We start from the raw sequence: 12497 nt of genomic DNA, 5'->3' as shown, positions 1-12497 counted from the left end.
GGGTGCCCCATGTGAGGTTGCGGCTTGGTGCACTTGATTTCTTTGAAACTTCTCAAATTATTTTGTGAGTAAGTCGAGCTTGGCATTTATCTCGTAGTTGGAGGAGTTTTTCTTAGGAAACTTCTCATTCCTTCTTAGCATGTTTCCTCTAGAACTATAGTTTGCTTCCGAATCTACCATTTTCTTGATCAATGTCGTGCCCTCTTCATCCCTCAAGTGATCAAATCCTCCCCCCGCGGAGGCATTTACCATCTCCTTAGTCCTTGGTAGCAAAGTTTGGAAGAATGTTTGAGTGATGTACCATTCCCGTATTCCATGGTGGGGGCAACTTGCTATCAAGTCTTGATAACGGTCCCAAGCTTCACCCAAAGACTCCCCGTCCTCTTGTTGAAATGTATGAATCTCATTACGGAGCATCGCGGTCTTTGAGGAAGGGTAATATTTGGCCATGAATGCTTTAGCCAAGGCATCCCAAGTAGTGAAGGTATCCGGTAGGTGAATGTTCAACCATCGGTCCGCCTTGCCCGTCAACGAAAACGGAAACAACATCATTCTCAAGGTGTCTTCGGACACCCCATTCTTCTTCATCATTGAAACTTTCCTCTTAAACTTCCGGAGATGAGCATGGGCATCCTCTTCAATATGCCCCCCGAACAAATCCTTCTCAATTAACCCGACTTGGGCGGGATGCATTTCAAAGTTGTTTGGGGCCAAGGTGCCGAAATTGATAGGGTTACATGAATCATTATGGTTAGGCCGGTTATGATCTCTAAGAGCCATTTGTGGTGGTGGATTTGGTATTTGATGTGGTGGTGTTTGAGGTGGGCTATTATAATTAGGGAAGTTATGAAAAGGGTTTTCTAGTAGAGTCTCAATTGTGAGGTTTGGTTGAAGTGTGGTTGTGGTATCAATATTTTGTGGGATGTGTGAACTTGGTTGGTCAAAGTTTGCTTGAGGGGAACTATTCCTAACTCTCTTAAGGGTCCTTGTCCTCAAGGTTCTAAAAAGCCTTTCGGGGTCGGAGTTGAAGAGAAGAGCTTGGTGGTTCCTTTTAGGCATGCACTTGACAAATCGTTAGTCTCCTAGTGTTTTTACACACTAGGGGAAGGCAAGAAATCACACACTCTACAAAGAAAACACAACTACTAAAACAAAATAACAATTGAGATAAGACTAAAGCAAAGACTCTAAGCAAAAACTAAGCATAACCTAGCGCCATCCCCGGCAACGGCGCCATTTGATAGTGGGTATTTGTCGTCGCTACCCTTATCAAAACAATTTATAAAAACCCAATTAAATGTAGTATTTAGTCGGGTGTCGAACACGAAGACGGCGGGGTTTTCTACTTAGTCTAGGAAAGAGTCAAGTCTAGTCAAAAATTGTAAAGAGGTGAGTTTTGTTTAAACTAGTTGAACTAATGCAAGTGATTAAGAGAAGTATGTATTCGATTGATTAAAGACTAGGGTTTTCGGGGTCATCTAAGTGAACTATGGGCAAGCAAGTCGATTAAACTAGTCTAGGGCGTAGGTTTGTCTTAGGACGGATTCAATCTCTTGATTATCCTATAGGTGATCACCAACTCTCATTGAGCAACTACCCATTCTAAAACATGCAACAAGACCACCAACAAACTCTTATTTAATTGAGGAATTAAGCATTCAAGATAAAAGGCACAAGCTTTCACTTAGACAATTCGTCAAACACCTTGTATGCAATGCAAAGAAAGACAATTTCTACACCAAAGACTCAAAACTATCAACTTATCATGCCCAATAATCCGATTTAGACTACCCATAAACCCTAGAAGGGTAACTACTCACTCATGTTGAAATTCATCATGCTAACAAAAAGAGAAGAACAAACAACATAAAGAGAAGACATAGAAATGATTATAGCAATTATAAGAGACAAACCAAAATGTAAACAATTGATTAACAAGTGAATGAGGGAAGAGATGTACCAACAAAGTAAAGGTGATTGCTTTGATTGAATAATATGAAGGAAAACCTCCAAAATCTCCCAATACAATCTTCAAAAACCAAGTGTAAACAATTGATACTCACTAATACTAACTAATTTCACTAAGTAATTACTAATTATTAAGGAAAGATTAAAGCTTGATTAAGGAAAGATTACAATAATTATGGAGAATTTTCAGATCTAGGGTTGTGTGTACAAAGGGTTTTAGGAGCGGGTATTTATAGTCTTGCCCAAGATTAAGAAGAAAAGAGGAGTAAATAGGAGAAAAGCCCAATCTCGTCAGCTGCTGCGTCCTGCCGGTGGACATCGTCAGCTGCTGCGTCCTGCCGGTGGACCGGCTGCCGGTTCGCCTACCGGCAGGACGGTCAAAAATGAACTCCAAGTTGAATTTTAGCTGGCAAGTGTGTTCTGCCGGTGGGCCGGCTGCCGGCTGCTCTTGCGGCAGAACACTTGTCTTCGAAATCTTCAAATACCTTTGATGTTGCGTCTTGCTTGGAGGACCGACTCCTAGGTGCTCCAACCGTGCGCGAGGTCAAGCCTCTTTTTTTTCTCTTCCAATTCAATTTAATTCAAGGCTGCTTTGTGTTCTCTGGGGTGGGCCGGCTGCCGGCCTGCCGGCAGAACACAATACTCAGGTCATTTCTTCATTTTCTTTGGCAAGGCTGTGGGACGTGTTTTGCCGGTGGCCAGACCGGCTGTCGGTCTGCCGGCAGAACACAACATTCAGCATTTTTCACCTCTTCTTCATGTAAAGGCATTGGAATGTCTTTCTTGCCCCAATTCCTCTATACTCGGCTCGGTTCCTGCAAAAGGATACACAAAATAACAAGTACAGGGATTGGGCACAAAATGCAAGGAAAGGCACACGAAACCGACTCGATATGAGTCGGAGTGCATAAAAGAAAGAGGGAAATTAGGTGTAAATACATCATATATCAAACACGTCATCTTCTCTGTGGAATTTCAGAGGGGAGATCCGGAGACTAGTAGTTCAGTTCATATATAAGATTGAATTATGTTATTGAGTTGTTGTGATAACTGATAAGGGCAATCCGATACAATCATTATATAGTAAAACCCGAGAACTCGACTTAAGAAAACTAGATAATCTAAATATATCAATCAATACTCTATATTAATTTCAGAAACCAAGCGATTTCAATGTAATTAAATAAATCTATACAAATTAATTATACTATATAGTTTTAAATCACTAGCACCATGTGATGGACCCGTTTAAGGGATCTCAATGCAAATATTATATCATTTGGGTTAAAATTAAATTATATAGAAGCTTGATAATTTTCCTAAACATTTGTAAGACACTAAAACATGGTCAAATTCCTTAAAATAAAATAACTAATTAAGATGATCAATTTCCTTAAAATAAAATAATTAATTAATTAAGATGGTCAATTTTAAGGAGAGTAAAAGAAAGTAGATGCTTGGTAATTTTCCTAAATATTTATAGAATACTAGAAGATGATCAATTTCCTTAAAATAAAATAATAAATTAGTATAAACATGCACACTTATTTAGTATAAACATGTACACTTATGGTATTAATTATTATCATCATGAAATTATATATTAAATTTAAAATCTATGCAATTTTATTAAACTTTATAGTTTATTAGATGTATAGAGATGTTAATTATTTAACGTACAAAAATATAATATAAGTAGGTTATAAATACTTCAAGTTAGATTCCATAATATATAATATTGCATATTTCCTTCGATTTGATTTCATGCATATATGTAAAATATTTATATAAATATATAATCCTCTTAAAAAATTGCATGCCTACGTAGTAAAAGTATTTTCATCAGTAAAGAAAAAAGTGTAGTAACATTGGATAGTATCACTCATTTGAATAGTAAAAGTAACAATATTATCAGCAAGATTAGTGAAAAGGGTAGAAACAACAACGGGAGTAGTGAAATAATCAATGTTAATGCGGCAATAGAGAAAGTAACAATATTTACGGCGGGAGTACTGAAATTATCAATATTAATGCGGCATAGTGTCAGTAATAATAATTACGGCGGAAGTAGTAAAAGTAACAATGATTACGGGCAAATAGTGAAATGTTATTACTATTGTTTCATTAATAAGACTAAAATATTAATAGCAGGAGTAGTGAATTTGTCTCAAAATTTATTTCATCGTAATTGATAAATTAATAAGTTATACAACTTTAAGTAATTTTTTTAATGAAAAAAAAAATGAATGGTAAGTTGAGGTAGTCTGGGCGAAGCCGGGCACCAATACTAGTTATCAATCAATACTATATATTAAATCCAGAAATCAAGGGACTTCAATGTAAATAAAAAAAGTTATACAAATTAATTATACTACATAGTTTTAAATCACTAGCATCATGTGATGGACCCGATTAAGGGACCTCAATGCAAATATTATATAGTTTGGGTTAAAATTAGATTATATAGAAGTTTGGTAAATTTCCTAAATATTTATAAGAGACTAAAATATGGTCAATTTCTTTAAAATAAAATAATTAATTAAGATGGTCAATTTCAAAGGGACTAAAAGAAAAAAAGATGCTTGATAATTTTCCTAAATATTTATAGAAGATTAGAATATGGTCAATTTCTTAAAATAAAATAATTAATTAGTATAAACATGCACAATTATGGTATTAATTATTATCATCATAAAATTATATATTAAATTTAAAATCTATGCAATTTTATTAAACTTTATAGTTTACTAGGTTTGGTGCCCGCTACGCTTGGGCTACCTTTATTTAACATTTAAATTTAATTTTCTATGAAATATGATTTCTCTAAATTTGGTTAACACATACATTTACAATTTATATATTGAAATTATGATGAGAGGTAAAATTAATTAACAAATTATAAGACACGTTCACCTCTCCCGCTGTTAATATTATTACTTTCACTACATCCCCTGTTAATATTATTACGTTCACTACTTCTTGATTCTTCGTTGTTTGTTTTACTATTCCTGCTATTTTTACGGTTAACTCGTTAGTTTTGTCAAGCTCGTATATTTAAATAAATTAATATTTTCTTAAAATCGAATTGTTAGTTAATTTTTCATACTCTTTCCGTTGTTCTTACTGTTACTTTCATTACATGTGTTGTGACTACTATTACTTTCACTTCTCCCGCCGTCATTCTTTTTTCTTTCACTACTCCCGCATTTATTATTGTTAATTTCACTACTCCCATTGTTGCTAGTATGACTCTCACTACTCCCGTTGTTGCTAGTATGACTCTCACTACTCCCGTTTATATATTTAAATAAATCTGAAATATTAGATTAGAATATTATTTAAGAGCAATCATTATCATTTACTAATTAAATTACAAATCTAATGAATTATGGAATATTATATTTTTTAGAAATCTGAATTGATTTACTTACCTTTTAATAGTTTCCAAAATATAAGATATACTTATATTATATTTATGTATGTTAAATAACTAACATATTTATACTAATTAATATCATAAGTGGGACCCGTTTTTTTAAGGAAACTCGCCATATTCTAATATTCTCTAAATTTATACTTTTAACTAAAACTATATAATATTTACATTGAAGTCCCTTGTTCAGGTCCATCACACGGCGGTAGCGATTTAAAACTATATAGTATAATTAATGTGTATAGATTTATTTAATTACATGGAAGTCCCTTGGTTTCTGGAATTAATATATAGTATTGATTAGATGTATAGATATGTTAATTATTTAACATACAAAAAATATAATATAAGTAGGTTATAAATAATTCAAGTTAGATTCCATAATATATAATATTGCATAATTCTTTCGATTTGATTTAATGCATATATGTAATATATTTATATAAATATATAATCCGCTTAAAATTGCATGCCTAAGTAGTAAAAGTAATTTCGTCAGTAAAGAAAAGAATTGCAGTAACATTGGATATAGTTATATGATAGTAATCACTCATTTGAATAGTAAAAGTAACAATATTATTAGCGAGATTAGAGAAAGTGGTAGAAACAACAATGGGAGTAATGAAATAATCAATATTAATGCGGCAATAGTGAAAGCAACAATAATTACTGCGGGAGTAGTGAAATTATCAATATTAATGCAGCAATACTGACAGTAACATAATTACGGCGGGAGTAGGGAAAGTAATAATGATTACGGGCAAGTAGTGAAATGTTATTACTATTGTTTCATTAATAAAAGTAAAATATTAATAGCGGGAGTAGTGAATTTGTCTCAAAATTTGTTTCATCGTAATTTTAGGATATATCATTGAAAAATATATTAATGATAAATTTAAGGGTTATGCAACTTTAAGTAATTTTATTTAATGAAAAAAAAACTAATGGTAAGTAGAGGTAGCCGGGCAAAGCCGGGCACCAATACTAGTACTCTAATATTAGCAATCCCTAGATATCTGATTGTCTGATAGCAAAAGGCCACAAGGGAAAAGAATGCGGATTTATTAGTCAAGATTTGAGCAACTTAGAACCTCAAATTTTAAAACGGATGCGTTTCTAGGGCTTGAACCAACCTTTAATTAAGTTAGAACAAATTTTTTCTTTTTATTATAGCGGTACATCCCCTTAAACTAAAATAATAAGAAAATTAAAAAAAAAAATCGCTTAAATGCTTTTGACTAGAAATTGGGCCTAACTTTATCTAGATATGTATTGGACCTAATATATGGTCTTTATGTGTCAAAGTATCTTATCAAACACCGCAGCTTCTATAGTTAGGCAAAATTTATTTCATTCATCCCCACTAAACTAAAAGAATAAGAGTTGCTCATAATTTTCCCGCTCAATTGATTGATAAATATGATGACCCACATTAAAATTATGACTTTTAATTTATTGACTAAACATTCCATCCACAAAATAAAATATTACAATCAAATCAAACGCCAACTAAAAATAGGCTTAACACTGTCATTATTCACGCTTAATATACCCGTAATATTCTAATTTGTTATTTTTTAAGTTGGTGGTTGAAGTTGATAAAGTTTCAATTTTATTTGTGTTTTTTTCTAAAATAAATTGTCCTTTTTTTTAAGTTAACTAATACAATATTTATTAATATGGGTTATTCTTCATAAATGATAAGGAGTAAGAATCAATAATTCTAATTTTCCCACTAAAAATAAAAGAAAAAAGAATATAGGGGTAAATAGTATTTTTAATTGTTCGTAAATCGTCCTTCTAAATGTGTCGTATATTGTTTATATATGTTTCCGTTATAAGGTCAATATGGGCTTGATAATAACAGAGTACTGACCCTATTAGATTATGTTATTCCATAATAGCCGGCTATCATTATTTTTAATAATAAAAATAGATTCACACAAAAAAAACTTAATCTAAAAGTCCTTTGAATAGTAAACCTTTTTTTTTTATAATTTTATTAATATTATAATCAGTACATTACAACATGCTATTATAACTATAACTCATTTATGTAAAAATTGTTAATTTTTACAAGCTCAATTAATTTAAACCTCGCAAATGCCGTACTTTAGCACTGGATCTTAACTAGTTCTAAGTAATCAACAAGTGATGTCCTGTAAAGGTGACCACCTGCCGAACCGCACCCGTGAGGAGAATGGCCCGATCCTGGGTCAGGCTCACCCTTAATCGTGTCGTGAATTGTAAGGAGGGTTTGGCAGGCTCGATTGGCGCTAGGGGTGAAAAAACCGTGTAGCCGATACGGTTTTCAAAACCGTATATTGCAAAACATCACTATACGGATCCAATGTGGTTTAACCAGATACACGGTTTAACCGTATATACTGTTTTTGGGTACCCTGAAAAACCGTGTATATGATATCCGTATATACGGATACGGTTTGGTGACAAATGCCCAATTAAACATTGTAATTATTCAAGAGCTAATAATTACCTCTAACATAATCACTTCTTATAAATGGCTGATTTTTGTTTATTGAGATAAGTTAGTAAAAAAAAGTCGTAAAAAACATTAAAAGAGTGGAGTTGAAAGAGGAACTTTGCATATTTTAAAAAATTGTTTATACAAAAACTTCAAACCGTGTCAGAAACCGTATATACAGTTTCGTTTTTGCCCAACCCGGATATACGATACGGTTTTTATAAAACCGTATCGTATATACGGATTTTCGTATCGTATATACAGAAATCCGTATGACTAAAACCGTATACCGTATCGTACCCGTATTATGACACCGTATCGTATATTTTTGCTCAACCCTAATTGGCGCAAGGATTTTTAGGTTTTTAAGTTCATTATAAAGTTTTTGAACATTGTTGTAAAACTTTATGTCAAGTTTTACATAATTAGGCAAGTATATTAAGCTCAATTTATAATGTACTTCTAATGTAACTCAAAAAATATTTTCAGCACTAACCTCTTGAAAAACACTGTGCAGTTATTGTTTGGATATTGACCGAGATGACCGAGTCAACGTTCGGACTTGAATCCTAGTAGTAAGTTTATACTCCGTATTAAATACCGTAGGCCTATAGCTAGCGATTCTTATCAGATACGGAGTACAATACAAGGAATTTTAATAAGATAAATAAATAAATTTAGTATAGATGAATTAGTACCCTCGTGAATTTCCTTAGAAAAAAGTCCACGCTGATGGTTGAAGTACAATAATTATCTCGATACCGCATTTTTAAGCAAAAAGGGTAAGAAACTGGTTTGGAGTTTTGGTGTAGCTGACAATGGTTTACCTCCTTCTGAAGAAGGCTTAGTTTCTAGTTTTGCATAATCGTCTTTGACCACTGATATTCCTTGTGTTCAAGACGGGATTGGTACTAGCTCAGAGGTAATGGAACTCCTTCAACCGTCTTTTTCATTTGAGGGTTATAGGCGTTCTGACCCTGCTTCAGCCACAAACACTACCTCAGATCCTGCCCAAGTAATCTTTGACTCCATGAATGAAGACTACTCTTTGTCAGCACCTGAAGCTGTAGCCAGTATTGATGATCCGTCCTCTGCTTCTACCCCAGAACAAGCCAAATTTGTCTTTACCAACAAAAAGCAAGCCAACAAGAAATTACATCTTTCGGCTCAAGACTAAAATAACTTGTTATTTGGGAAGAATATCGAGTTTTTTCACCCCAGATCTGGGGCAGTTTTGAGGGTTCGACCCCTCACTTCAAAACCTATCCAGCCGAGAACTCTCCATGGCGATATGTCATGGGAAGCAGAAGTTCCTATGTCTGTTCCTTTGCCGAATATAAGTCTGTCAAAGGAAGCAACTGGCCATCTGCAAACTCATTCTGGTTCAGTGGATGAAGCATCGGTTGAAGCTGAATACTTCGTCCAAACAGATAAAAAGAAAAGCCTTTCTTGTGACATTTCTTCCGCTAGTAAGGTTTCCATAATCCAGTATAAATTTGAAGCAGTTAGGGCGCATGTTAAAGAGCACGTCTACCATAGAAGAATTCGTTCCTCTCCTCGTGGTCGAGTGGCTCATGCCACTTTTAGTTTGAAGAAGAGAGTTTCGGTTTCTGTCACCCGTTTATCTTCTTTTTGCAGGTACACCAATACTTGTATTGTAGTTAGGAAGACTAAGAGGCTCGACGACTACCCAATTCTGTTCGACGACTACTACCCACCATGAAAAGTCGTCTTGATGTTTCACTTTGTTCTACCTTACAGTTTAGTTCGGTTAATTGGATGTCGAGTTGTATAGAAGTTTTTGGTACCGCCCATTTAAAAGTGGGTAATATGTGATTGATGGTTATGTAGGACTTTCTTTTAATTTTATATTAGTTTATCGTTGTAAAAAAAATGCGGTATAAAAGGCCGAGACCCACATTCAAGAGTGTAGTGTGAGTTATAGAGAAAAGCAAGACCGTGTTCTTTCTAACTTTTTTTTCAGTTTACTTCGATTCAGTCCAGTTAAGTTCAACCTTAGTCTCATCAGTTCAGCTCCAATAGGTTTAGATTATCTTAGTCAATTTAGCCGTATTCTATTAAGTTTAGTTCAGTTAAGAACCATCCAGTTCAATTCAATTAAATTCAATTCAGTTAAACTCATTTCAACCGGAAAGACGTAATTTCACACAAGAGACAGAATTACAGTCATTTCATTTATTCAGTAAAAAAAACATTGGAGGTCCTTCATTTAGTCTAGTGAATGGAACCATTAGATACTACCCTTGATGGAGTTACTATAACTGGTATCAAAAAACCTAAACCAGAGCATCACCCCGCTATACTTAGGCGATGATTTAATAGTCGGTAAGACTTGAGATATATGAACCTGAGAGGGAATAAACCCGCTACGCGCCGCACCAGTAGCAGCAAGAATGCCAAAAAAAACCTGACCAACATTTACTGTACACCACTTACTCCAGGAGCTAAGTAATTGGTTGGTGTTGCCATTGTATTGGCAAGCAGCCGAAGGGTTGTTATAGAATTGAACTCAAATAAAGTCGAAAACACCGGTGTTGATTGCAGCACTTAGATGTGCATCAGGAAAAGGACATTGTGGTGCTGCAGATAGAAAGACTTTCCTTTGTGAGGTACTGTGTCCTTAGAGGGCCTTGGCTAGGACGTCGTAGTTTGCTCCTGTCCCGACTTCTATGTCAAAGTCTATTCTGTCTAGAATTGCGTTTCCAAATGGGAGCGAGGTTGAGGTTCCGCCTAGGAAGTTGTTCCATAGGAAGGTTGCTACCTATAGAAAAGATAGAAATTAACAAATGATTAACTTACAAGAACCAAGCTCTTTACCGAAAGTCTAGGGATTTTTAACTATCTGAGAATCCTAAGCAGTCAAAGTTTATTCCGTAAAAAAACATTGACCGACTAGAACTCTTAATACAAGTTCCAAAAACAGTTTCTTTTGTCATATCGAAAATATCGTAAAAACAATCCTTTTGGGGGGAGAAAGATTTTAGCCTAGTCAGAGTTTTTTTTTCTTTTTCAAAAAAAAAAAAAAAAAAAAGAGAACGGAGGTACAACTGTACAAGTGAGAAAAATAAATAATTGAAAGGAATAAATGAGAAAATTTCATTAATATTTATTGGCCTTATATTCAGCCTTGTATGCTGATGTCCATCTAATTTAGCTGATAAAGTCAATAATAAGAAGTGATATTGATGACAGGAGTTCAAACCCCGTCAACATCAATTTTTTTTTTCTACCAGGAACTGTAGAGGAAACCTTGACTTGTATCTAAACAAAAGATAAATCGCTAAATCATTTTAACAATAAATTTACAAATCTACTCAAATCTGTAAGGCCAAATTGCCAGAAGTTACAGTATGAGGAGGAGGGATTAGTAAGAACCTGCTGAGCATCAGAAGGAGAGGAAAGGGAGTAAGTGCCAACACCACCACCCAAAGAGAGAAATACTTTAACACCGCTACTTTGGCAACTAGCGATATCGTTTTCGATGCTACTGCAACTTCCTGCAATATTTGGATTGCAGTGACCAGCTAAGTTCAGTTGAGGTGTCTGACCATTTCCAAATACATTCAGGAAACCAATATTTATGAATTTGTAATTTCCTGTCGTACAAGCGGCTGCTAAGGTGCCTTCCCCCCGTGTTTTGACCCCAATACGTGGCAATTCTGGCCCCATTGCAGAGACCGGCTAATAGGGATGTGAGGATTAACAGTGGTAATACTAAGACAACCATGTTTATTTGTTTACCATACTAGTATAGTTCCCGTGCTACAACACGGTATTTTTTAGATTTGTTTTATATGATGCCTGGTTTATGTAATGCAGGAAAAGGTCATTTTAGTCCTAAGTTTTAAGTACGGAGTATCAATTAGGAGTATTTAGTAGAATAGTAAACATAATACTCCGTACTTAGTATCTAGATATGACAGGATAATAAACACAAATATAGAGATGGACCTAGAAATTGGGGTCATATTCTTAAGGATTGAAGCAGAGAAGTTTGAAGATAATCTTAGAATTATGCTTATATTTCTAATAGAGAAGAATGATGGAATACTAATTTAGACCTGACAAAACTGACCCGATTGACTTGAATAATCCGACCTGACTTGGCTTAACTTGACCCGATATTATCGCAGACGTACTAATATGGCTAAAAAAGTTGATAATAATCCCTCCTCGATCCGACCGGTTGACCCGTTTGTCAGGTCTAAATACCGGAGTACCATAGTACTCGTAGTATTATGGCTATATGCTAAACAAGTTGGGTAGTCAATAAAACATCAGCATCATTGACTCATTGACTTCAAATTGCATGATTGATATTTTACATAAGACTAGCACCCCCAACTTTCAAAAAAAAAAAAAAAGACTAGCAGCCCCTTTTCTCCGAGTTTGTGTTTTGACTCGGGTTTTTACTCAATGCACAGCTAAGATAGTAACTCTAGGTTCCACCTTGTAACCAACGATAAAGAAATTGCTCGACTTAACAAATAACAATAAGTCTCCGAGAAAAAAAGGTTTAGTGAATATGAATTAGATTATAAAAGAGAAATGGGATTTACGGGGAAATGACGATGTGAAGTACTGAATCAC

General features: G+C 34.4%; 1 non-coding gene and 1 pseudogene across 1 annotated transcript; one reads left to right on the top strand and one right to left on the bottom strand.

Moving 5' to 3' along the window:
* Nucleotides 1-310: 310 nt before the first annotated feature.
* On the top strand, nt 311-417 carry LOC141603499 (small nucleolar RNA R71). The gene has a single exon (XR_012525370.1). It is a non-coding gene; the product is annotated as a small nucleolar RNA R71 (small nucleolar RNA).
* A 9631-nt stretch (nt 418-10048) lies between these two features.
* Nucleotides 10049-11634, bottom strand: LOC141602551 (acidic endochitinase-like; annotated as a pseudogene).
* Nucleotides 11635-12497: the final 863 nt, after the last annotated feature.

Source organism: Silene latifolia, chromosome 9 (genome assembly GCF_048544455.1).
Source record: "Silene latifolia isolate original U9 population chromosome 9, ASM4854445v1, whole genome shotgun sequence".
NCBI classification, from domain to species: Eukaryota; Viridiplantae; Streptophyta; class Magnoliopsida; order Caryophyllales; family Caryophyllaceae; genus Silene; species Silene latifolia.
This window is presented reverse-complemented; position numbering and strand designations above follow the sequence as displayed.